General features: G+C 39.0%; 1 protein-coding gene across 3 annotated transcripts in view; it reads right to left on the bottom strand.

Annotated features, from left to right (window-relative positions):
• frmpd1a (FERM and PDZ domain containing 1a) overlaps positions 1–26193 on the bottom strand; it is a 69744-nt gene extending 43551 nt beyond the window's left edge. The window contains exons 1-2 of one of the 3 annotated variants that reach the window (XM_030145066.1): positions 25927–26193; positions 259–372 (exon numbers count right to left, since the gene is read on the bottom strand). The gene's annotated coding sequence lies outside the window, so the exon portion shown is untranslated. The remainder of the gene's footprint in view (positions 1–258; positions 373–25926) is intronic. The other 2 variants (XM_030145127.1, XM_030145211.1) reach the window with 2 other exon arrangements.
• Positions 26194–27214: the final 1021 nt, after the last annotated feature.

Genomic DNA, 27214 nt, shown 5'->3' with positions numbered 1-27214 from the left:
AGACAGAGTGTTGTGCGTCACTACTGCTGAGCCAGATTAGACTGAGCCTCACCTTTACTTCTCAGGTCCATTTAGGGCAACAGACTGGCTGAAGGTGTAATGCAGACTATCTATGTCTAGCTCATTACTACCTTCACTCTCACTCTCTTCCTTTCCTGTCATCGCTTAACCCTCTGATCTTGCCCTCTGATCTTTTTTGTGCAAACAATCTGTTTCACATGCACATACACAGAAGCAGAGACACACACTGTGACACACCTGCTCTCTGCCCTGCGTATCAGGGCTCCATGAGGGCGCCAGTTACAGTCCGGCTGCATTTTCACTCTGTCCATCGTTCTTGTGAAGAGGACCAGGGTGACATATCTTCATCTCCTGAGGCCAAACACAATGTCACAATTGAATTAGCAAGTTAGGCAGTTACACTGTTGTGAACTTGAGATCATTGTCGTTTTGTGACTCATCCATGCCATACAAAGCATTTGCATATGAATGGTCAACAAAGCTGAGAACAGAGGAGTGAGCATTAGAGGGGAGATTCTCTCTGAAGTCACATGCACTAATCAATCAGATCAGCAACCATCAGTGGGAGGAAAAAGAGGATAATGAAGAAACGGGAGGGGAAATAACATTTCAGTACAAATTTAATATGTGACTGCTGCTTGCTTCAAGTTTGTACCTATACAACAGTAGCCCCTGTAGATCCATAGCTACATTCAGCTTAACAAACCGAACCGTTTTACAATCTGTTCAGTTTGTTAAAAAAAATCTGCTGGTTACTATGGTGTACACGGTATATACACAGTACCTGACATCACTGAAGTCTTTCCACTGTGAGAGAGAGAGTACTTTGCTTAACGCATTGATATAAATTTTACGTGGTTAAAAGGAAATTGTGGGAAAAACCATAATGTAAAAAGTGTTGTTTTTTTTTTTTTTTTGCCTTTTTCTGGATTTGCTCTTATTTATTTATTACCCCATCCCCTGAAGGGAGGGCAAGGGGTATTGTTTTTGTTAGTTTCTTTGTTTGTTAACACTTTACCGGCGAAAGTATTGGTTCAATTCATACCGAATTTGGTTTATAGATTGCCAGTGACCCACAATAGATCTCATTACATTTTGGGAAAGGTAGGTCAAAGTTCTAATCTATATAATAAAAGCCAAGTGGCCTTTGCATGTTTGCGTGTATGTGTGTCTAGGGACTCACACAAAATCCGGAAAGAGCTGACTGCTGCAGTTTGGCATACTTATGTACTTTTGGTCAAGGAACAGACTAGCGAAAACGGCAAGTTGATAGGACCAATATTTTGGGAGATATTAGTAATTTTGGAATACAATAGCCTTACCCAGAATGCTTTGGCGTTGACTGCTGGACAAATACGGTACAGCATGCACAAATACACAACAGCATACAAACTACCACATCTAGAACCCACGGATCCCCAAGGGTCAACGCACTAGTTTTTATGATTTAAAAAAAAAAATCTTCCCATTTACTTTTAATAGGGAAAATATCTGTGAGGGGCAGGGTTTGTTGGGCCTGGCACCACTTTTTTTTTCTTTTTTTTTTGTTTGTTTGTTTGTTTAATGGTATCATTGGATGGACCTTCTGTCACTTTGTGGCTCTGTAAGTCACTGGGCTTTGGGAGTCACTCTGAATGACAGAGGACAAATCTGGCTACATTTGTGATAGATAAGCTGTGCTAGATGTAAACCATTTTAGAGTAACAGCCAGTGGCGGTCCGTCAATGGTGGGCACTAGGGCGCCGCCTCACCTGTCTCACATGAAGAAGAAGACGATAGGAATAAAATAACATAAAATTATTTTTACAAAAACATTTAATATTTAAATAAACAAGCTATACATGATACAGCCTGTGAGTACTGTGTATAATCTGCATTCAAGTGTAGTTTAAAAATGTTTTCAGCTGTTTAGCGAGCAGTTAGGGGTGTGCGATATGACAATATTAGATTGTGAAGGATTAGAATGTATCACCCACCTGTCAAGGCAGAGAGATCGGGAATCAGGGGGGTTTATTAGGGGGGGCATTCCATATGTTCCATGCCATATGTACCCCACAATGAGTACATGCACACCATACATGAACCTTACACCTTAAGTGAAACTTAAGACTTAAGTCTCCCGCTGTGCCTCTCCTAGGGTGCCCAAGCCCCACCCACACAAGTAAATGTTACATCCTGAAAAGAATCAAAACCTTCCTCAGAAAGGGAATCAGCAAATAAGTCCATAAGTAAAACTACTGAGATTTGTATAAGCAGCAGGATAGCTCAGTTGTTAACACAACTACCTTTGATGTGGAAGATAAGTGGACCAAATCCTGATGTGAGTTGTATCACTTGATACACTTTAGGTCTTGCGTTGATTTTCTATTTTTTCAATGCCATGCAATCTGCTCGCAATACCTTCATCGCTGGTCTAAAAATGCTGCCCACACTATCAGTGGAAAAGACAATTGTCAGGGACATGCCTGACTTTAACAACAGAGTCACAGAAAAATGTGGATGTTTGAAGGATAGACAGGTGAAATTTACAAATAAAACTGAAAACACATACTATGTACTTTTATTTTAATTTAAATTCATATTTTAAAATAGTGGCACCTATACTTTGGTGTATCCTAGTAGTGATATGTGGTTATAGTGAAGCTGAAAACTGACTTGTATACTATGCCCCACCAAAAAAAATTATTTCACCAGCCACCACTGGTAACAGCTGTTTTAGATGAAAGGTTATCAGTATTTTCAATAACCTCCCTTCAGAAGTCTGAACATTTTGTGCAAATTCAGGAAAAAAACATCACATTTGAAGTGTGGCAGTACCTGAAATTTCATATTAACATCCTAATTAGTACACTAAAACACATTATAAAACATGAAACATAGAACCATAATATTAGCCCAACAATATGTGAACTGCATACTAATTCCAGGAAACTTTTACAGTATTGCTGCTATCGACAGCTACCACCACCATAAATATTCCATGATGCAATGCAGTCAAGGTTTGTACTGGAATTTTTTGTATAGTTGAGATTGGCCAGTGACCAAGGTATGTGACCCAACTGAAAAGGGGGCTTCCCGGAAAGATTATGATTACTATTATTGATTACTTTCATAGTTTCACCTTTACTGAGTGGGAAATTGTTAGTAGCGTTTGCAACTTGTGTTGCCAATGTGGATTGCTAAAAATATCATAGTATGTCATTTATTTTTTTTTCATTAGTTATGTAAAGTTGTGCAGAAAGAGTGAGATGCTGACATTCATGAGCAAGAAGAATCTTAATGTCGTTGCTTATGCTGCACAAACTCATATTTAAATTAGAGCCTGACCGATTATAGTGTATCACCAATTAATCAACATCAGCCAAAATGTAGCCGATATATTAACTTTTTTTTTGCTACGCGGAGATTCTGTCGCTCGCTGCTCCTGTGTGTGTGTGTGTGTGTGCTGCCCGGAGAATAAGAGTAACTTTAAAGCGAGTTAATTTCACTTTCACTCCTGCTCGGACAATGATGCTATCACCCCCCCACACACAATCACATAATCACGGAGCTACCCCCCCCGCTCGCGCACTCTGACAAGGATGGACTGCTTATCCCCCCCCTCGTCTTATGAAGTATTCACCCCCCACACACCCATGTCTGTGCACTTCCTGTCTACGTCACAGTTTCATTCTGAAGGCAGGCCTGGGTGTTAATAGTGTAGGGGAGACTGGGGACAGTTGTAACATGGGTCAGTTGTAACTCTTGCAATTGCTCCAATCAGGAACAATTTAGGACTCACCTAATCCACTCTGCACATGCTCAGTTTAGTCCTTAGTCCACATAAGAAGTTGTAGTGCCGTGAGGCAGACACATCAAAATTTGTGAGGGAAAACATAATTGTGTGGCAAGTCATATTTTTTGCTCTAATTATTTTTGTGATTGTATAGTTTGCATTTGAAAGTTGTGTAAATTATACTTGTGAGATAAACAAAGATTTATGCAACTGTTAATCCACCTATCCACAATAACACTATATTGCCAAACGTATTTGCTCACCTGCCTTGACTCGCATATGAATTTAAGTGACATCCCATTCCTCATCTATGGGGTTCAATATGACGTCGGTCCACCCTTTGCAGCTATAACAGCTTCAACTCTTCTGGGAAGGCTGTCCACAAGGTTTAGGAGTGGGTTCATGGGAATTTTTGACCATCCTTCCTGAAGTGCATTTGTCCAACACTGATGTTGGATGAGAAGGCCTGGCTCTCAGTCTCCGCTCTAATTCATCCAAAAGGTGTTCTATGGGGTTGAGGTTAGGACTCTGTGCAGGCCAGTCAAGTTCATCCACACCAGACTCTGTCATTCGTGTATTTATAGACCTTGCTTTGTGCGCTGGTGCACAGTCATGTTGGAAGAGGAAGGGGCCAGCTCCAAACTGTTCCCACAAAGTTGGGAGCATGGAATTGTCCAAAATGTCTCGGTATGATGAAGCATTCACAGTTCCTTTCACTGGAACTAAGGGGCCAAGCCCAGCTCCTGAAAAACAACCCCACACCATAATCCCCCCTCCACCAAACTTTACACTTGGCACAATGTAGTCCGACAAGTATCGTTCTCCTGGCAACCACCAAACCCAGACCCGTCCATCAGATTGCCAGATGGAGAAGTGCGATCCGTCACTCCAGAGAACGCGCCTCCACTGGTCTAGAGTCCAGTGGCGGCATGCTTTACACCACTGCATCTGGCGCTTTGCATTGCACTTGGTGATGTATGGCTTGGATGCAGCTGCTCGGCCATGGAAACCCATTCCATGAAGCTCTCTGTGCACTGTCCTTGAGCTAATCTGAAGCCCACATGAAGTTTGGAGGTCTGTAGCGATTGACTCTGCAGAAAATTGGCGACCTCTTTGCACTATGCGCCTCAGCATCCGCTGACCCTGCTCCGTCAGTTTATGTGGCCCACCACTTCATGGCTGAGTTGCTGTCGTTCCCAAACACTTCCACTTTCTTATAATACAGCTCACAGTGGACTGTGGAATATTTAGGAGCGAGGAAATTTCTCGACTGGATTTGTTGCACAGGTGGCATCCTATCACAGTTCCATGCTGGAATTCACTGAGCTCCTGAGAGCGACCCATTCTTTCACAAATGTTTGTAAAAGCAGTCTGCATGCCTAGGTGCTGGATTTTATACACCTGTGGCCATGGAAGTGATTGGAACACCTGATTCTGATTATTTGGATGGGTGAGTGAATACTTTTGGCAATATAGTGTATCTAATATAAGATTATTATATCCTTTGTAGATCAGTGTTCTTATTTCATATATCGGCCAATATATTGGTTATTGGCCAATATTGGATATCGGCCGGTATATTGGATATTGGCCTTTTTTTTGCCCCTAATATCGTTATCGGCATCAGCCCCAAAAATCCCATATTGGTCGGGCTCTAATTTAAATCAGCAAATACATCAGATCCTTCCGTTGGATAAATACTGCAGTGATTAATAAGTTTGAGCTGAAACAACTTCTTTAACTTCTTTAACTGATGAAGTGAGTAGCTTCTCACTACTTGAACAATCATCAGTTTGATAGAGAATAAAGATTGGACTGTGTTTCAATGGAAAAGGGTCATGTGGTCTGATGAGTCCAGATTGACCCTGTTCCAGAGTGATGGACACATCAGAGTGAGAAGAGAGGTGGATGAAGTGATTACCCATCATGCCTAGTTCCAACAGTACAAGCCTGTGGGGGCATTGCCTGATCTGGGATTGATTCAGTTGGTCACATCTAGGTTCAGCAATGTCCACAAAATGATGGAAATAAAGTTTATCACAACAATGCCACAGCAAATGCATGCTGTAATTAAAACTAAGGGTGGCCCGACAAATATTAGTGAGACTTTTTTTTTTTTTTGGCCCATCTATCCAGACATGTAATGAGAACAGAGGAAAAGACAAGAGCAGATGAGCCAAGTGGTGCAACGTGGTGCATAGACTAACAGACAGACATTGAAATAAATGTAGCAAAAAGAGAGGGATGAGGGGATAAAAGAGGGACAAAAAATGGTGAGAAGACAGTGATGGGTGTTGAGGGAGGAGAGGAGGAAGACGGAGAGACAGACGTGGCAAAAAAGACAGCAGGGCTCCATCGCAGCAGGACGGGCCTGCCTGGCGGTTCGGGCTACTTGTGCAGTTTGCAGAGTCCCACTTGCCCCTGCTCTGCTCCAAACACCATCCATATTTAATGAGGCCCTTACAAAGCCCTGGGAAAAGAGATGCTGGGAACTCTTCAGCCTCCCTTCCTTCCTTCCCTTTCCCTTCCCTCCCTCCCATCTTCTCCTTCCCCACTACTCAAACTCTCAAACCCTTCCTCTCCCTCTCTCCGTCATCTGTCTTGGCTGTTCCGATCGTCTCTTTTTAAGTATTGACTCTTCCTGCTGCTACTCAGTGCTCCACAGTACTCCCGAAGTACTACGGCCTGTTAGTATTATGTTATTATTTATTATTAGCCTGTTGTGTGTGTGTTTACCTAAGTGTGTGTGAGCGTCAACACAACAGCTGCTTCTTTCTTTTTTTTTTTTGGCAGAATCAGCTGTGCTATCTCACTCATACAAACACACTGCATTTACATGTGCCGCAGTCCTTTTTGCACTCACATTCAATAACTAATGAAAGAAAAATGCTCTTTGTGTTTACCACACAGCAATGTATTTGGCTTTTTGAGTGTATGTTTTTATTATGTGAGAGTGGTTGGAGATTGTGAATGTGTGCATGTGTGTGTTAGTCAGAGCGCTGAGTGCATAAATAATGTATCTAGATAATGCAGCCGCTTCACTCTACCAACAACTAACGGGCATACTGATGCAGAGAGGATGACAGAAAGAGAGGCGAAAGAGAGAGAGAGAGAGAGAATATGAGGTTGCAAAGAGAAGAAAAATGAGAAAAGGAAATGTGAGTGATACAAAAAGGAGCAGGAAGGTGGGAAGAAGAGGAGCAGGGAAATCTTAACATTGTATGTCTACAAGTCACATATTCATCAGTGGCAGAGGAAGTACTCAGATCATTTACTGCAGTACAAGTACCGATACAACAATGTAAAAATGGGGTGCCGTAATATCACAGTAGGTGAAAGACTGAAGTCTTCACTTTTATTTTCTTCTTGTTATTAGTATTATTGCTATTAGCTCCTGTTAAATGGAGGTGAATCACAACAAAATAATATTTTCCTCTAGGTTGGCTTAAGCTGATTGCATTTAGCTGTTTTTACCTCACTTTGGATCATATATTTCCACAATGGATATGAAAAACTTGAAACAAATCTGCTAATCAATATAGTACCCACCAGTCCACCTATTTATAACAGTTCTGACAGCTGCACAGTTTCTATGAATTACATTAACTGTGACAGTCTAATTTGTGTTATCATGGACTAAAAGAAACTTTTACACCCTAGCGTTATGTAAAGTATCTATGAGACTCATTGAATTTGATAATCTTTCATTATTTCTTTGCCAGCAGCAAAAGGTTAAAACAGACAACAAATTAGAGCTGCACAATATATCGTTTGAGCATTGTCATTGCAATAGTCACATCGCAGATTCTGCAATGTAAGAGGCAAATAAACTCAACGTGTTCTCATCTAATTTCAACCTGGGTACCTGACACATACTGCGCACAGTAATCCACCAATCACAATCGTTCTTAATCAGTTTGCCAAAGCAGACCACCCCCATGCACATGGAGTGAGTCGCTGGTAACAACATTGAAAAATGAGCAACAAACAAGAGAAAATCACTGAAAATGAAGACTTGGTGGCAAAAAGAAAAGCAGTATCAGTTATCTGGAATTATTTGGGCAATGAGAAGGATGATTCTGAAACACATGTTCTGTAATGACAGTGCTTTGCACCTGTTCCCACAATGAGAAGTAACATAACTAATTTGTTTGACCATTTACGTCCGCACCACACAGCTACTATATTCTCCTCAGCCTTTTTTCATATCACAATATATATCGCAGGGTTAAAACAATTGCAATGTCAGTTTTTTTCAATATTGTGCCCTACTACAAATGAATATTTAGACTAAGGGTGCAACACAGTAGCCCACAGTCTGGTCCGTACCTTTAGTCCATGGGCCATGTAGTGGTACCACCAAAGGGGGCAAAACCTTTGTGGTGCCATTTTGTTAGTACGACAAATATATGTGTATTAAACCATGATAGCCTTTCCAAATGAGTAGCTTAATCATGATTATATGGTACCTCTTTTTTTTCCAAAAAACGTATCATTACGCTTAATGGCGTGCGGTGGTATTTCTGAATTATTCCACCTTTTCCTGTAAAAATTCTAGTAGAATTGGTCCAAGATAAGGTTGTGACATTACATTATGCTTCTACTTTTCAGATTTGATCCGAAGATGTTACAATTGATTGTTTCTTTCAGAAAATAGCACGTGTTTTCATTCCATTCGAGCACCGCATCTGAGGCAAGTAAATATCAATGTTTATTTAAGACTTAGTCAAAACATAGTTAAGATTGAAATAAGTGAAGTGATGATAAATTCTCTTTTCATACAGAGCAAATGAAAGCAAAGGAAAGTTCTGGAGTGATCACAAGACAGCAGTTTAATAATGACACAACTACGGAGCAGAAAATGAATGTACCATTTCATTTCATACATAAGAGCACATGTTATAGTGCCAATCCCGATGCAAACAGACAAGAAAATAACACATAAGGTATTTTGGTATCTTTGCAGGTCTGGATGCTAGGGCCTAACTGAAAATGGACTCAGGGATGAGTGGCACAGCACCCAAGCGGGCACGCCTTAAATGCCTGTTACTACTTTTGTCTCAGTTCCCTCTATGTAACCTTTCTTAAGTGATTTATCACCATTTATCATGATTTTATCCTCTGTGATTTGCATTTCTTTCTGTGAAAATCAGGTATTTTCCTGTATTTGAAGACCCTGGTGCTAAAAGTACTGATATCACAAAAAAAGTCTGTTAAAAAATATTTAGAAGGTGGACTTAGCTAAACAACTACATCATGTTTATATGCTCAACTTGAATTGTCCAAAAATGTGACTGCAGTACTTTTAGCACCAGAGTCCTCATTTATTTGGATTTTATTTAGTGTTTTATTCTGAGCATGCAATGAAATTTAACATATATGGAACAAGCAAAACATAAATAATAATACAAATATCAACCATTATAACAATCTTAGACAGAAGAACAGCACAATAGTTTCATTTACATGCCCGAAAAGGGGTGGGAAGAAGTGTAACTTATTTAATCCCACCCCATCTCCAGAAAATATTATTAATAATGAATATTTATCTCCCTATTTTATGAATCATGTACTTTGATCATCATGGAACTTGAGAAATAGTGACTTTTTCTGTCAAATCTCTCATTAACTGAACATAAACCCAGTGTCTCCATCCACTGTCATTGATCCAACTTCATGGGTTTGACTGGTGAATCAATGTTGTAGAAGATGAAGGTGTTTCCATGGTAACTACGGAGCCTCTGAACATCCAAATGGGTCATATCTAATGATGATGAAAAGATGAAGAACTGTATTTTACACCAATTATTTACATGTATTGATAGAATGCATGGATCAATCAGTATTAAACAGTTTAGATCAGTAGATGCTTTTGGTCACATGCGTATATTTGGGTCTTTATGGATTAATTATGCTCATAATAAAACTGCTAAACTATTATATACATTTTACATTTTCTCCTAACCTTAAGGACTTTCTCTCACATGTACTTTACCACCTTACTTCACTTAACCTTAATTAAACTTAGCTCAGAAGAGAGACTATTCATCAACAGGACTGCTATATGTGTAATGCTGCAGTATGCACTTATCTTTCTGTCTAAACTGTTTATTTTGGTTTATATGTAACTCAGATCTTTGATAATAACAAAGAACTGGCCATGAATGTGGCGAATCTGTGTTGGTATTAACATTCCATACATTCAAATGACGTTTTATGACCTCTGATTTTGTCCCTTACAGTGGGTTTATTCAATGGCTGATATCTATGACTAAGCTACTACTCTGGAATGGCTATCATAGCAAAATATTATCTATAGATATAGGCCATTTCAAATTGCATCACTAGAACTTGCCCCCTTGGGTCATACCAATATCCCAAATATCTGGTCTTGGCCCATGGACTACTTGGTTTTAGGGCCATAGTTTCAGTTTGGTTTCGGTACATGTTTTGTGCTTAAAGAGGACTGTTTTTTTTTTCCTCCCAAAATGATATTTCTATTTTGCTTGTCAGCAAAAACTGAATTTCACAGTAGGAACAAATTATATCACTGTACTGAATAAAATAACACTTTCTGTACAGAATAAAATAACACTTCCTTATTCCTTGACTACTTGTATGGAGTAGTATAAAACAGGCATGTGCACACATAGGCCCCAAAAGGTGCTTGAGCCCCCGCCCTTTTGAAAAAAAGTGCCCTTTTTATTTTTTTTTTAAATAAGTAAATTCCTGTTCTGCATAGGGATGTAAAAGAAAACAGCGGCATATCTACCGTACACGCTGTACGCTTTGTAATAGTGTGTCATAGTATTGTATGTGTTGAGTCGAAAGCCGCTTCCCTGTCCGCTGTCTCTCACTGAGGGGCGGGGCATCTCTGCACTGTGCACTCACATGTATGTCAACAGAGGGACAGAGGGAGAGAGAGAGAGAGAGAGAGAGAGAGAGAGAGAGAGAGAGAGAGAGAGAGAGAGCTACAAGCCGCGGACACATCTACACTCCATGTGTAGTTACTGCACAGATGAGACAGGACAATGGAGCGACTTAAGCCTTCATGAGTTATAAAGCCGCCCCCCCCCCCCAATCTTTGTTCTGGAGGCACAACATTCATTCATTATCTGAACCCGCTTTATCCTCACTAGGGTCACGGGGGTCGCTTGGAACCTATCTCAGCTACTTACAGGCGAAGGCGGGGTACACTCTGAACATTTCGCCAGTTCATCGCAGGGCTGACATATAGAGAAAAACAATCACTCTCACATTCACACCTATGAGCAATTTAGATTAACCAGTTAACCTATCAGTGCATGTCTTTGAATGATGGGAGGAAGCCGGAGTACCCGGAGAGAACCCACGCAGACATGGGGAGAACATGCAAACTCCACACAAAAAGGTCCCACCCTCCGTCAACTGGTGATGGAATCGAACCCAGGACCTTCTTGCTGTGAGGCACGAGTGCTAACCACTGCACAACCGTGTCGCCTGGAGGCTCAACAGTGATTAGATATTAACTTGTGGGGGCGGGCTTTCGCCTGCCATGACAGACACAGAACAGTTCGGTATTTTCCCGCGTACCATTGTATCCCTAGTGCAGACGGACAATAAAAATCACTATAAATGCATCTAAATACACTCACTAGACTAGCAACATTAATGCTACAAACCCATAATGCACTGCTCTATAAAATACAGTAATTACTAGAAAAGATTCAATAATGCTATCATTTATTTAGTTCAATTATCTGTATTGTAACTTTGAAAAGATGTCATATGATAAATTAAGACAAATAAGATTGTGAGATGGTCCTGCTCTGTACTATTGTGATGTCACAGTATGTTACAGTTACTTTGCTTTAATCTGCCCCCATCTCTGGTGAGATTTTGGAAGATGTGAACATTTATTGATGGATTAAACCATGTGAGAAGTCTACAGGGAAAATTACTATTTGGTGGAGCTGTTAACGACTCATCAGCACCTGAGGTATCAGGTAATTGTTTTCTCCTACAACACAACCTCTGTACTCTCTACTTGTTTCAGTCACAAAGGATCAAAGTGAGGATGGTTTAGTTTGCACCAGCAGATGAATAACTGGGTGGTGTAACTGCTGACATAACTTCAAAACTTGAAGTTCAACAAGAATTTGGACTTTGAATTTTCACCTTTACAGCCCAAGAGTTAAATGTCATCAGTGCTCAGTGTTTACCTGTGCAGTTACAGTCTTAAACAGTGGCTGTAAGCTGATCAGAAAGAATATAATATATCTATAGGAAGTTAATATGATTTATTAACTTTATACACACAGTCAATATTACAATCTTTCTAATGACAGTGATCTGCTTCTTGATTCAGCAGAAGAGGTCAACCTGAGTTCTCAACTTTCCAAAGAAGGCTTGGGGTTTGTATTTCTAGTGATGTTAGATTGCACACTGCATTGATCCTTTTGTAATTTCATGCTGAATTCCTACCAGTTCCTACTGGGCAGAGTTAAGAGCAGCAGTCACACTATAAACTCAGTTGTACACTGTATAATTCTGGGTGGTCCAAGCCAAAAGGTGAGAAAACAAAGTGATAGCTTAGATAATGGCTTATAAAATGGCAGTCCTCCATCACACAGCCAAACGAGGTATAAAGACAACCTTTGTCTTGAACAAAACTCTGCCAGCGCCAAAAATTTTGGTTGACCTTCTCAAATAGTAGGCCAGGCTTTTAAGCTTTTACCAGTATCTGTTTAGAACACCACACCTGCACCACCTGTCCACTTCCATGTCCGATGTCGATGCATACAGGGTTAGGTGTCACAAAGTCTGGATCTGTTTAATAAGAGTGCAGTTGGGCTGCTTTCCTCCAAAACATTCTTTTTATTGGTGAGTTGGCAGTGTGCTTTGACCATTTTCTCTTATACGCAAAGAACGATAATAAAAAGTGATATAAGCCCTTGTATTACTATTGCATGCAGAACCCCTCTCTGGCCCCCACTGATTCAGATCCTCACCCAACATTGAAACCGTCTGAATATAGATACTCAGGACAAACTCATGTCAGTTCAAATGAGCCCAAATGAGTGAGCTTCAACTGTACAAAGACACATGATATGAGTAAAAACCCAAGGAGAGGAGGCTATATGAACTGAAGGACATTCAACAGTAGATCCACTGACTGACCTCCAGAGGAACTGGATAATTTTGGTCACAATAACCATGATATGAAATTTTCATCCCGTTACATCCCTAATCCTGATGAATCCTGGCGCTGTCATCTTGAAATAAGTCTCTGTCATCAGAGAACAACAAAATCTGCTGACGTTCAGACTTGGTCATTTAGTATATTCAGGTAGTCAAATGACCTTATTTTTTGGACATGTAATGACTTTGATTTTGCATTCACTGCGGCATGGTTCCATAAACTTATGCAATTTAACTTCCATAATTTTTTTGGACACACAGCAGTGCTGAACCTTGACATCTGCGCTGGTTTCTACCATAGGCTGATAAAGGAGGGCCAACATGTCTGGATTAAATGAATAGGACTGCTTTAGCCTCATTCATCTGGGACAGACCAAAATCAAAGGGTTAATATCCGGCTTAAAGACAGAGAAGTAATGAAATCCAATTAGCAGCTCACATCAAAATAAGACACACACAGACAAACAATTAAACTGTCCTCATAACCTCATGGCCTCATCAGGGAAATACCTATTCTGTAAGTAACATAAACTATAGGTCACAGACACACTAATGCATGTGTTTGTATGTCTCTGCAATTATGCACTGCAACTTGAATGTCACTGTTACTTACTTTGACGTCAATATTCAGTCCAGCGATTATCACGCTTTTGATCAAGTCTTGCAGATTTCCAGGAGTATTTTTTTCTGGGGCAGTTAAATTGTCTGTTTACATCATCTACTTTTTCTTGTTAAAAAGTACTTTCATTATGGGAAGTTTTAAAACTCTCCTCTCGGTTAACCTCTAGTCCACCATGCCAAACACAATCAGGGTGATTTAGATGTTGTGTTCCATTTCTCTCATTAGCTGATTTGTATTTGTTCACTCAGTGACCAGAATGTTGGCTTTAATTCAGAGAACACATTTATGCATGATTTCTACTCCATCAATAAAATGAGTTGGTCTTTATGACAAATGTGAAAACAGAAAATACGGCAACATTGTATTTGTTCGTATGTGTTTTGGACCGTTTACTCCAACCCTGTTTCTGGTCATTTCCGCCATGAATCTTTTGTGACATGTCAATTAGGGATGTAATGATAACCAGTATAATGATAAACCACGGCAAAATTTCCGACGGTTAGTATTACTGTTTAAATTCTAATTATTATGATAACCTTGTTCGATTACCGCACCTAGAAAACTCACGGTACTGTTCATTTCCTGAAGAAGCAGTGGCACTCCAGGCGTGTGTGCGCAGTTTGTAATGTTTGGCCTCTGAAAACATGGCCGGAAGGCACCTGCACCAACAGTGCTCCAGGGATTCAGGGATAGTGGCTCCCGCACGGACCCGGTCCGTCGGAGCGCACACACGGACCTGGTCCGTCCAGCTGCGGGTCGGTCCGAACAAGCACGTGCATGGACTCAGTCCATTCTAACAAGCAAGCGAACAGACCCGGTCTGCGCTAGTGTTAACCCCTCACCGGCCCCCACTGATTCAGATCCTCACCCAACATTGAAACCGTCTGAATATAGATACTCAGAACAAACTCATGTCAGTTCAAATGAGCCCAAATGAGTGAGCTTCAACTGTACAAAGACACATGATATGTGTAAAAAACAAAGGAGAGGAGGCTATATGAACTGAAGGACATTCAACAGTAAATCCACTGACTGACCTCCAGAGGAACTGGACCATATGACACTGTTGGGATTGGTCTGTCACTAACCAGGAGTGAACCACTGACCATTCTGGATCAGATCACCACTGACCAGTCTGGATCAGATCAACCTAACATGTTTTAAAATTCTCATTCTTTCAGAATATTTACATTTGTTCATGAAACAGTTCAGGAAAACGTGACTGTGTTTCACTTTCTGTTTGTGTGTGTACAATAGTATATATGTGTGACACTGTGAATGATTTGATCTGGAAAATGTTCAAACAAACTCCACTATGACCTGTCCAACTACTTTTTTTCACACTCAAAAACACCTCAGGAATCAATAGGAGAATTGATAAGGAATTGGATTGATAAGCAGAACTGATAATGGCATTGATATTGATCAAATCCTATCAGTTCCCACCCCTGGTGCAGATATCTCTTGTGTCTATAAGGTGCCAACTTAAATCACATTTGTATGTTTGTTTACATATTATTACTTGATTGTTTCTGCAACAGAAAGTACATTGTGCATGTTACTTCATTAGTTTTTTTCAAAATACAGCTTGGTTATATTATTTCAATGTGTGTATAAGTACTTTTTGAACATTCTGAACACATTTCAACAAGACCGCGATAATAATGGTAACTGTGATAATTTTGGTCACAATAACCGTGATATGAAATTTTCATATCGTTACATCCCTAGTGTCAATACACTTTTAGATGACTAAATGAATATACATCCTGAATTCAGCTCCTGAGACTCATACACACCATTTAGATCTTTTCAGTTAGACACAGTCCAACTAGGACACTAGTTGTAACTTTCAGTACACCAATGAATCCACTAACAGGTAGTTAATGAGATTACACCAGGTAGCTTCAGTGCATTAATGAGGGAGCGATCTGTGTTTGGCCAACTTAAAAGGCAAAAATAAGGATTCCTCAGCTTTTCCACAGCAAACACTAATTTGCAGAAACATCAGATATAGATCACATAGGTGTATAAGTCAGTGTATTACCTATAGTAGACTGTGACACCTTTGGAGGCAGGCAAAAATTACATCCACTGTGTGGAGAACTCACCTGACCAACCCAAACAACATGGACTTACATTTATATCATAACCTATCAGTAGTGATCAAACTCATTAAAGCCTAAAGCCTTGCCATTTGGTGTTTCCAATATTATCCAGAGCATCCACATTCTGCAAAAACACAATGGTTTGCCTGAGTGTTTGTACTACTTTGTAGTCATTTCCGTGCTGTGGTGTGGATAGAAATTGTATACAGTGAAGGTTGTGCATGGACCCTATTCTTGTGTCTGTACATGCCTAAAGAGTTATTTTCTCAGGTAGCCTGTTTTTAAGCAGGGAGCATTTTTGCTCCGATTAGAGGTGATCTGCAGGACCTTTGGTTTTATTCGTATTAGTAGTGTTAGTCAGTGACGTGCAGTCAGAGGAGGCAGGGGAGGCAGAGCCTCCCTTGTCAATCTTGAAAAGAAAAAAAACTTGACTATAAAATATAATACATGTTGATAGTTGTCAGCTGGTATGTCCTATAAACTCATTTTCCGTTCGAATCCAATATTATTATTATTATTATTATTATTATTATTATTATCATTATTATTATTATTATTATTATTATTATTATTATTTATTTATTTATTTATTTTTTGTCAATTAGAATAGCAGAATTTCCGCATGCTCCGTTCAAATACAGGGAGGAGATGTGTTGTGAGGCAGCACTGTGCTGTGCCTCCAGGAGAACTGTCTCCTCCCCTCATGAACTCTGCTGGTACCTGATGAAAATATTGTGTCGCTGTCCCTCTGTATATTGCAGTTAAAATGCTTTCAAACACTCTGATTATATGCTCTATCATTCCATAATCTGCGTAACGTATGGAATGTATTTCTGCAATGTGTTTAGGCTCGCAGATTAATCATAAAACCACAGTGAAAAAGTCACTGGGGAGGCAAACAGTACCCCTGCCTCATGATAGATGGCGCCTGTGAGTCCACAGATTCATGCGCTTTTAATCTTCTTCGTTCTTTTTTATACACTTTAATTCACCAGGATCGGCGCATGGATTTCGTTTACAAATAAAGGTAAGACCATAAACTTTTTTTTATTTTTAGTTTGAAATGGCTCTTTTTGAAGGTTTCCTGTTGAGTTCCTGCCAGTCTACCTATGCTGACTTGATGCAGAGCCCATATACCCAGGCCATTCCTTTTGCTCACTCTCTCTATTCCAGTTTCTCAGGCCACCATATATTTGTAGATCTGGCTCTGAAAGAGTCAGTGCCTCTCCAGCCATGAACCCCACTGCACGTCACTGGTGTTAGTGTATGTGGAGTACATCTGCAGCTCATTTATGACTGCTGTAGTGGAACAGCTTTAGGCAAATGAAGAGAGAAACACTACTTCAGATTAATACTGTGATCATATCCGATGTAAGGCCAGACAGTGAATAATGACCAAATATTGCATGGCCCTCAACAAGAATGTTCTCCAGATAGATGAGATAAAATAGCACTAAATAATGTGGTTCAGGGTTGAGTAACACATCATATTAGCTGGTCTAGAATAGAAGAAGACAGTTGCAGATCAATGACTCACTGTTTAGATATTCTTAAGGAAAATGCCAAAGTGCTCAAGTAAAAATACAATGTAGATACAAGAACGTAGTCTGTAATTCCTGTTTAGAAATACAGTGTATGGAAAATAAAGTCCACTGAATCAGCATGCGTGTACTTCACTGTTTATTCTCCATGTCTGACTAACATGGACAGTGTCTGATGGGTCTAGTGCAATAAAAGTGCTTTAAGAAGTCTTTCTGTTGTTGTTGAAAAATCCTTTGATAAGGAGTTTCAGACTGAAGCCTAACTAGCTTGACTGGCTGTCTACATGGCAAAGGAGATTAGAGTTGACCTAAAACCTTCTAGACCTCTTTAGAGCAGTCCTTCCTGACCTCTCAATGTACAGTTTTTACTCTACTCTCAAATTTCTCTTTAACACCTACATTTTCCTGATGTACTGTTACCTACATTAATCTCATCCTCCTCTTCTTTTTTGTACATCTAGATTTTTTTTGGTAGGTGACAATTAGTGCATTGCCTCCATTTGCTATGCTAATGTATGTTAGTGTGATTATTTGCAGGAAAAAAGCACATGATAAGGATGGATGATAACACTGCTGGACATGAGGCATTACCGAATGTAGTCAGAATTAGGGGTGAAACGATTCTTCGAGTTATTCGAGTACCTTAATTACAAAAAATGATCAAGGAATTTTCTCTGCCTTGAGGAATCGCTTATTTAATCGTAAAGCTCATAGCACGGCATTTCGCACAGACTACTTTATGAGGCATAACGTGCTTACGTCATTCACGCAAAGGAAGATGACAGAGGACGTGAAAGTGTTCGGTTGAAGCAGTGGGAAGATGGAAGAGGCAAGCATAGACAGGTGAGTGAATACAGCAATGATGACAAAAGACAAAAAATAAATAAATAAATAAAATAAAAAAGAGAAAATGTCAAAAGTGTGGAGGCATTTCAGACTGAACAGCAAGGTAAACACTGTGACATGTGTCTGCTGTTACACGGCCTTTCCATACCACAACAACACATCTCTGATGTAGCATCTTCTCATAAGACACCCAGAATGGAGCAGAAGACCTGAGATAAAATAAAATTAGTGTAGGGCAAATCCATGAGATTAATGTTAATGTACCTTACTAACATAACGTTAGCCCTGCAGAGGGCTAGGTTTCTGTTCATTATGGCTACTGTCAAATGTGTGGCTAGTTTATTACCTCCACCAAGGAGGTTATGTTTTTGCCAGGGTTTGTTTGTTTGTTTGTTTGTCTGTTTGTTTGTTTGTTTGTCTGTCCGTTAGTGTGCAACATAACTCAAAAAGTTATGGACAGATTTGGATGAAATTTTCAGGGTTTGTTGGAAATGGGATAAGGAAGAAATGATTACATTTTGGTGGTGATTGGGGGTGGGGGGGCCCACGGGGGGGGGGCCACTGATCAGCTTTGGCGAAGGTCTGCGCTCTCCGAGTGCTTCTAGTTACGATTGTGACAAGCACAGATTAAGGCAGCGAGCTGTGCACCCGTGATTTGCATAGTTAATTTCCCAAAAGCACGGGCAAAATGGTGCATGGATTGCTGAAAGTTTTCTCTTACCTTGTCATGGTCTAATTTTGGCAAAATCCAACTACTTTTTGTAAAAATGAAGCGAATCATCAATTAACTGGACGTGTGTGTGTGTGTGTGTGTGGGGGGGGTTATAGGTTAAGAGACAGACAGATAAGGTGGGGTAGCCGTTGCCTTGATTCTCCTGAATATAGCAAAAATGTGTAAAACTGTTCAGGCATGGACTCGTTCCGAGTTCCCATTCAAAAGTTCTTGCCTCTTATGCCACAACGCATTCCTGTTATGTCTAAGTTGTAAATTCTGAAACTGATAGCTGCCAAAGTTCAGTTGCATAACAAAAAGGCAATGTTTATGCCTTTTTTAAAAATGTATTAATGCCTTATATTTTTGATACAAGAAATACTAACTTGAAAGTAATTCAATTTTATTTATTTTTATTTGTGTTTTTTAATTTGTGTTTGCAGTTGCCTTTCTGGAAATGTTTCTAGTCAAGAAAATACATTTTGTTGTATATGCACAATATGAATGTAAGAAATAAAACTGTTAATTATCACAAAAAAAAAAGGAAACCAATTGGTCCTTCATTATTAAGTGAAATACCTTATTTCTTCTTGTGTATTTATAATTGCACTTTAACCAAGCAAAAATAAGTTTTGTCTGATTACTCAATTAATTAACGGAATTTTCAGAAGAATACTTGAATACTAAAATATCCGGTAGCTGCAGCCCTAGTCAGAATGTTATTGTCTGTAATTTGGTATCTATGTTGAAGTAATCACTAGTAGGCATGCAGGATATTTTATTTTCTTCTACAAAGAATTATGTGAAAGGAGCTTGACGAATGAAGGAAGAATCAGGAACATTTGTAAAAGTTTTGTTGTAGTCAAAAGTCTTGAGTTGCATGGACAGTAATAAAGAGTGAGGGTGTAAAAGCTGGAAAGGTTATGCCCTTTGAAATAAAAGTGTAGAACTGTGAGATGGGTCAATAGTCAATAGTCCTCTCCATGTCTAAAAGATGCCATTTTAATGTCAGAATGTTCAGGAGATATGTGACTTATGAAAAAATGGGTCTGATATATTTAATTGGTGTCTATGAAGGTGACCATAATTAGTCATCATCTGGATTTCCTGTTGGAATGAAAAGGACAGGACCTGCTGAATGGACAAATCCAGTAACACAGAAAGAGGACATCACTCTACGGTGGACATCTTTGACATTGCAGACTGCAATGTACACAGTAGGCTGCGTCTGCAGAAAATAGCATATGTACTACACATGTATGTAGTATCAAGTGATACTGAACACACCCACTTTGCAGGTAAAATATGCCAGGCACTACAACAGCACATTACTACTTACTTAGGCTGCAACTAATGATAATTTTAACTATTGATTACTCTGTAGATTATTTTAGTAACTAATCGATTCATTGGATAAACACAAAACACTCAATTCTCAAAGATCGGTATTTAACCCAAAGCAATACTGGCTGAAGATAAGTCACTAATGATTACATCCCTGCAATGGCTTCAGGTATAGTTAGCGAGCACTAGCCTGCTATCTAGACTTGTTATAGCTAGAGACTAGCAAGCTATAGTCTTTAACCAGCTCCAGTTATAGGCTATCAAACTAGCGTTGTATGTATTACTACCAGTCAGCGATAGGTAACATTAGTCTAATGGCCTGATAAACGGAGATGGATGAAAACGTTACAATGATGATGATAGTGTCTGACTAGCTAGATTTACATTACAGTTCTGGGTGGCCATAGCAGCCTGAAACATAGTGCACCATGGGATTTTGGCCATATTTTTTCCTCCATATTCAAGTTTTGTTACATAAACAGCGCACTATGTTTCAGGCAAACAGGGCTTCTGTGGCCATTGCAATCATAATATAAACCTAGCTTTAATAATATGGCCTGATATCCAAAGCCTCAGCCATGCTGCTCTGTGTATTCCTCTGTTACAGTACACAGTGTGATGGCATGCCTCAATACTAACGTGCTCAAGACCCAACGAATCAACAGCCGAATTCATTGCCACCTCTTTTAAGAATCGATTTGGATCAATTTAATCGATTCGTTGTTGCAGCACTAGCCTACTACTTACACTGTGACAAGCACAAATGTGTTTCAAACCAGGCTACTTTGAGGAAACTTGCCATGCATTGTCTAACCTTCATCCAGTGGTGGCCTTACTTTATTATGTAAACACAGCCTCCCTCTTTCAAAAGGATGAAATGACATAGTAGGTGTGTCTCTCCCTCTGACCACAAATATTAGTTTTCTTTTGTGCATATCTGTTTAATATTGCCCAGCCTTCTATAGGCTGTTTAGTTTGTGTACAGCATACAGAGCTGGGTGTCACAAACGGCATTAAAAGTTCCAAATGAGACACATACCTGATTCATATCAGCATATTCAATGTCTTTTTTGGGGAATATGCTACATTAATGAACCCTGGAAATTTCAAAAGAAGTGGAATATACTGCATATCCTCAAATAAAAATCAAAAGTCAATTACATCTTAAAAGCTTTGTATCTAATAATAGCCACAGTTGAGGTTGACACAAACACATAAAGGCCAATAAAAATGTTTAAACTTCTGGTTCATGTCATGAAATATGCTAGCAGTTAAGTACAATTCTCGCTTCTACACATTTAATTTCATATTTTCAACAATATAAACAAGTGTTTTTCAACAATCTTTTGTTGTAGATCACACATCTGAAGTGTTTTAAAGTGTTTTATTTGCTCAAATGTGAAATATAGAACTTTTAACAATACAAACAGGAGTGGATCAAAATGAGGTATCAAACTAAATAGGACAATACAAATTGTTTGAACAGATGCAATTAGAAATAAAGGCCTGACTCTAACACAAACCCTCAAAAAATAAAGGCCCTGTATCTCCTGTAGCTGATAGAAATAAAAGCCCAAGCCAGTATTTGAGGAAATGCAGTGGGTAAAATACATTTGCATGATATAGGAAATTCAGAAAACAGTCATAGAGGCACCGATACAACAGAAGAATCAGCATTGGCAGGACCAGGCTTTAATAGTGCATGGTCTCATGGATTTGGAGTTATAACTACTACGAATACATGGATGCTATGTAAGCCACTGCTAATTTCACCCATCCTGTACATTTTCAGTGGACATTTAATGCTCTTAAGTGTTTAATCTTCTCTCTTTTAAGATTGTTTTACTTATATGATTCGGGGTGTTACACACTGAGGGAACAAAGACTCAAATGTGCTGGAGATGGAGCATAATAATAATAATAATAATAATAATAATAATAATAATAATAATAATAATAATAATTAGGGCTGCATGATTAATCGATTTTAAATCGAAATCGGACTTTTTAATTGGACAATTTTAAAAAAAGGGAAATCGTCAAATCAATTTAATCTTTTTCGTGCCTCCGGGCCGTGCGCCTGTGGGCTACAATACCAGCTCCTGGGACATAATCCTTCCCGTGTGTCCTGGATCGATCTCTTCCACACACGGATCCTCCAGTTTAAACAGAACCACATGGGGTTCACTCATATTCAGTGGTCCACGCACGCACGACTGATGCCTGTCACTGACTTACATTGGTATCACTTCTGTGGGCCCAGATACCCCAAAAAGGAAAACAAAACATTTTTAAAAATAATTAATTTAGTTCTCTTACTTGCTAAATTTTTCATTCACAAATGTAAGTTTTGTAACACAAAACCAAATATTATTTATTTGTTTAAAGATGTTGAACTTTATTTAAAGCTGTTAGATAAATCTGGAAACAAAAAGGCGATAAAAACCATCAGTATTTGCTCTGATTTGGACATTGTATTGTAGTGTATTCCCCCTGGTAAACTTGTTATGTTATTTTCTTTTTGTATACATTGTTTGTATACTCTACTTAATTCAATAAAGTTTTAATTAAGAAAAAAAAAAAAAAAACCTCTGTGGGTTCATCACATGATACCATCACAGATTTGAGGTAGGGAGCAGTGCCTTGCATTGCGGGATGCTCACGAAAACAACATGCTGACTTCTGTTGTCTTTTGTAGTTTTACCCAAAAATCAAAATCAAAATCAAAAATTGAGTTTTTAGAGGAAAAAATCAGGATTTTATTTTTTGCCAAAATTGTGCTGCCCTAATAATAATAATAATAATAATAATAATAATAATAATAACAGATTAGATTTCTGTAGAACTTTTCATGGCTCCCAAAGCCCTTCACATTATTGATCCATTATTTATTCGCTCTCACATTCATACTTTCCCAGCCAGCATGTCTATGCGGGCCCCAGAAGGGTTACAATTGGACTGCATGTGAGGGTCTCATGTGGGTTTGTCCGCAGTTTCCATGGTGGCCCCACATGTGTTTGCCCATATCAGAATTAGAATCTCTTCATTGTCACTGTACCAAGTACAACAAAACTGAGGTAAAGCTCTCTTTTTCAGTGCCAGAATTTACAGACAGACAACAAATATCAGTAAAAGGCACAGTTATTTACATTAAAAAATAAAAACTATTGCAAACTAAGATATTTATAAAATGTAGAATTTAAGTAGTGCAAATAACATGAGAAGTAGTGCAAATGACATGAAAAATAAATATTGTGGGATAAAATAGTGCGAAGAATAAATAATATGCAATATTCAGGTCTCTGATTCTGATTCTGATATGGTCAAACACATGTGGGGCCACCATGGACACTGCGGACAAACCCAAATGGGACCCTCATTTCAGCCCAAATGTAACCCTTCTGGGGCCTACATGGACATGCTGGCTGGGTTGGTGGTGGTAAACTGCGTTTGTAGCCACAGCTGCCCTGGGGCAGGCTGATAGAAGCACGACTGCCAGTTCACACCAAATGGCCCCTCCGACTCCCACCGAACATTCATACGCATTCACATACCAGTGAATAAGCCTAGACACGCTAACACCAATTGCTTACTCCCTATACTCTGTTACTTTAAAAATTCATTCATTCATTTGTTTAGAGCAGAATAAAAAAATAAACATTTTTTGTGTACAAGGAACTAATATCCAAGCAAATACATTAATAAATACAGATGATCAAGACAAAATAGCAATTGCCATGTAGCACCTATTTATGTGACATCGTCATCCTGCTGGAATGTATTATCTAATATGTTGCATTTCTTATTTTAATGTGTTGTCATGACAAAAAAAATGACTTTGGTGAATAACTTTATACTTCAGTGTTCCAACTACAAAGTGATATGGTTTATCTGTGTTTTTAGATTAATGCCAAAGCAGTGCACTCTTTGGAAATTAATACCTTTTTATCCTAAGACAGTGAGGTGTTTGGTATTCGGCACACAATAGCTATAGTTTGTATTATACATTTAACCTAGAACACAGTACTGTTAAATTAGAACGAGTTAAATCATGAAAGTGACAGACTGAGGTGCAATACATGGGATGCAATTTCCCTAAATGTTATTTTTATTGATGAGGTAAAGGACAGTATTATCAAGATGGCTGCTGTCTAGATAATAAGATATGTTGGTTTATTTCTAAGGTTGTAAGTTTCATTTCACTTGCATGTGCAGTGTAGATGCACTGCCTGACCAAAAACAGAAGTTCCTACCTGGATTTAACCACGCAAAAAGGTGAGATCCTTCTGATGGATAATTGCTGCAGTGATTAAGTTTCAGCTGTAACAAGTTTACTAAGCCAAAATGATGCAGTAAGTAGCTTCTCATTTTTTAAACAACAGTTTGACAGAGAGCATAAAGACTGACTGCCAGGATTCATCAGGTTCAAAGACATCAGCATGAGACATCAATTTACACATGGATTAGCCACCACAGACACTGACATTTATTGTGACATTACATAAACACTGGATGGCATAAGCAATGCCAGGGTGAATGCTTCCCATAATCAAAGTGAAAGACGTTCCAACAAAATTTCTAGGGAAATCCCATGGCTAGACTTGTCCAGTCCTGCAGTGGATAGCTGATATTAGAACCTGAACAAGACATCTTCCATTGTTGCAGATAATGTAACAGAAATGATTTCTTAATAAGCTGAAGTATTGGTTATGACTCCATATATAAAATCATGCTGTTGTAAGTTTAGTACAAAGAGGATGATGACACACACAGAGTTTTCACCCAGTATTAAACTTGACAAATATGAAGCATCAAACATGTAGCCAAGCCTAAAAATAACATCATAAATAAGTAAAGTCTGGGAGGGCCCTCCCAACGCACACTGCCTCATATACTTCTAGTGGTTCAGTTCAGTGCTGAGTGACTGAGCTCATTTTATATTCCCATTTTATCATGAAACACAGATACACATATGACCATGGTGCACACACACATACTGTCACACTAACATCGACAGCATGAGGCATGATGCAGCAAAATGTCCCAAGTATCATCTGCCTGTGAAGTGCAGGTAGTAGAATTCATGTATATGTGTGATTATACATGCATATGTAAGTAAAACATGTTTTCATTTCAAACAGACTATGCAGTTTTAGTCAGATCACCTATTTTTAGAACATAAAATGAGTCATTAATAAGGGAGACCTGTCTTTCAGGTCACGTGTAAACCATTCAGATCATTGAGGACCACCTGCCTCAGTACTGTCTACACAATCGTCAGTCTCAGACGGTCTCTACGCTTAAAAATCTCTCTTATGTTTCCTCCTCTTCACGTCCTGCTGTCAACTATCACATGACCTACTCAGGTTTAACCAGGTGAAGAAGAGTGGGTGGAAACTTTCACATGGTCGCTGTATTTATTGTCGGTCATATAATTCTTCTACATTTGTATATCATTGATCATTTTTTTTACTCTGTAGAAAAAAATAAATTGACTTTTCTCCCTTGTTAGATTTATTTGAAAACTAAACAGTTTTCTGGGCTGCTCACTTTCTTACACTTTAAGTAACACATTATAAATGCATAATTTAAAGATGAAATTACGGACTGCGTTTTATTTTTCTTTCCATTTCTCCACCTACAAGCGTCGTCATACTTTTATACAGCAGAGGCAATGGAAGCAAACCAAACTGATGGGAGAAATCTATATTTAGTACTAGACCTTGTCTTGTTGTTGTTGGTATATTGTTCTTAAGAATTAGGTGCAAAGTCCTTACCGAGCACCAGCTATCTCCTTACTAATCCCCTCCTGAGCGCAGGGCGCGCCGTGTCGAACCGTCCTGAATGTGGAACAACTTCGAAAAGCGGCGCAAAAGAGGAAAAAAGGGGGGAAAGCACCTCTTTCAGGTTGTGAAGAAGAAGTTAGTAATCCATTTCACCTGGTGTTCACTGCGACTTATGTTACAGTGCGTATCTTCGTGATGGTGCGTCTGGCAAAGTCCCACAGCAGGTGAGTGCGCGATGCGGACGGAGGAGGCGCACACGGCTTAAACGACTGTAATCCCCTCTCACTCACTTAACACCCTCCCTCTCACACACGGACGCAAACAGACCGTAGAGTTTGGTAGTATTGACAAAGGGGCGTCCTCCCCTCATGAAACAAAACAAAAGGAAAAAGAAAACAGACCGCAGAGAGGAGCATCTCATTCTCTGCATCTCTCTGCACGTTTCCTGCTCTGACACCACCCATTTATTTATTACCATGCACATAAGTAAACAGACAGACGGATAGATAGATAGATAGATAGATAGATAGATAGATAGATAGATAGATAGATAGATAGATAGATAGATAGATAGATAGATAGATAGATAGATAGATAGATAGATAGATAGATAGATAGATAGATAGATAGATTTTTTCATTCGTTCTGTGTTGCCTCCTGCTGGTGTAACTGTTTTACTGTCACTGCACACTGCATTATGGGAAGTCTGTGGACTCAATAGAAATCCTACAGTAATCTGAAGTACAGTGCAAATGCTTCAATGTAATCTGTTTCATGTTCTCCCCATATCTGCATGGGCTCTTTTCAGGTGTTCCAACTTCCTCCCACCGACCAAACACATGCATCCTAATGAGTTAATTAGTTCATTTTAATCAGTCATAGGTGTGAATGTGAGAGTGATTGAATGTTTGTACATTTCACTGGCGACTAAACAACCCTATAAATATATATATATATATGTATATATATATATATATATATATATATATATATATATATATATATATATATATGTATATATATATATGTGTGTGTGTGTGTGTGTGTGTGTGTATATATATATATATATATATATATATATATATATATACACATTGCGGGATACGGCGGCATTTGACTCGTTCATTGTGTGGTCTGCTCTGCCGTTTTCTGATGAGACGGATACAGGTTCTTTTGTTCCCATTAGGGGTATGGGAATGTCAGTTTTCCCTGTGCCATTACACAAATTGGTCCTGCATTCTGATTTGTTCAGTGGGGTTGTGAAAATAGGCGTGCGTCC

The sequence above is a fragment of the Sphaeramia orbicularis genome, chromosome 1, assembly GCF_902148855.1.
Source record: "Sphaeramia orbicularis chromosome 1, fSphaOr1.1, whole genome shotgun sequence".
In the NCBI taxonomy this organism is placed as follows: domain Eukaryota; kingdom Metazoa; phylum Chordata; class Actinopteri; order Kurtiformes; family Apogonidae; genus Sphaeramia; species Sphaeramia orbicularis.
Note: the sequence above shows the minus strand (reverse complement) of the source record. Positions and strands in the feature narration are given on the sequence as shown.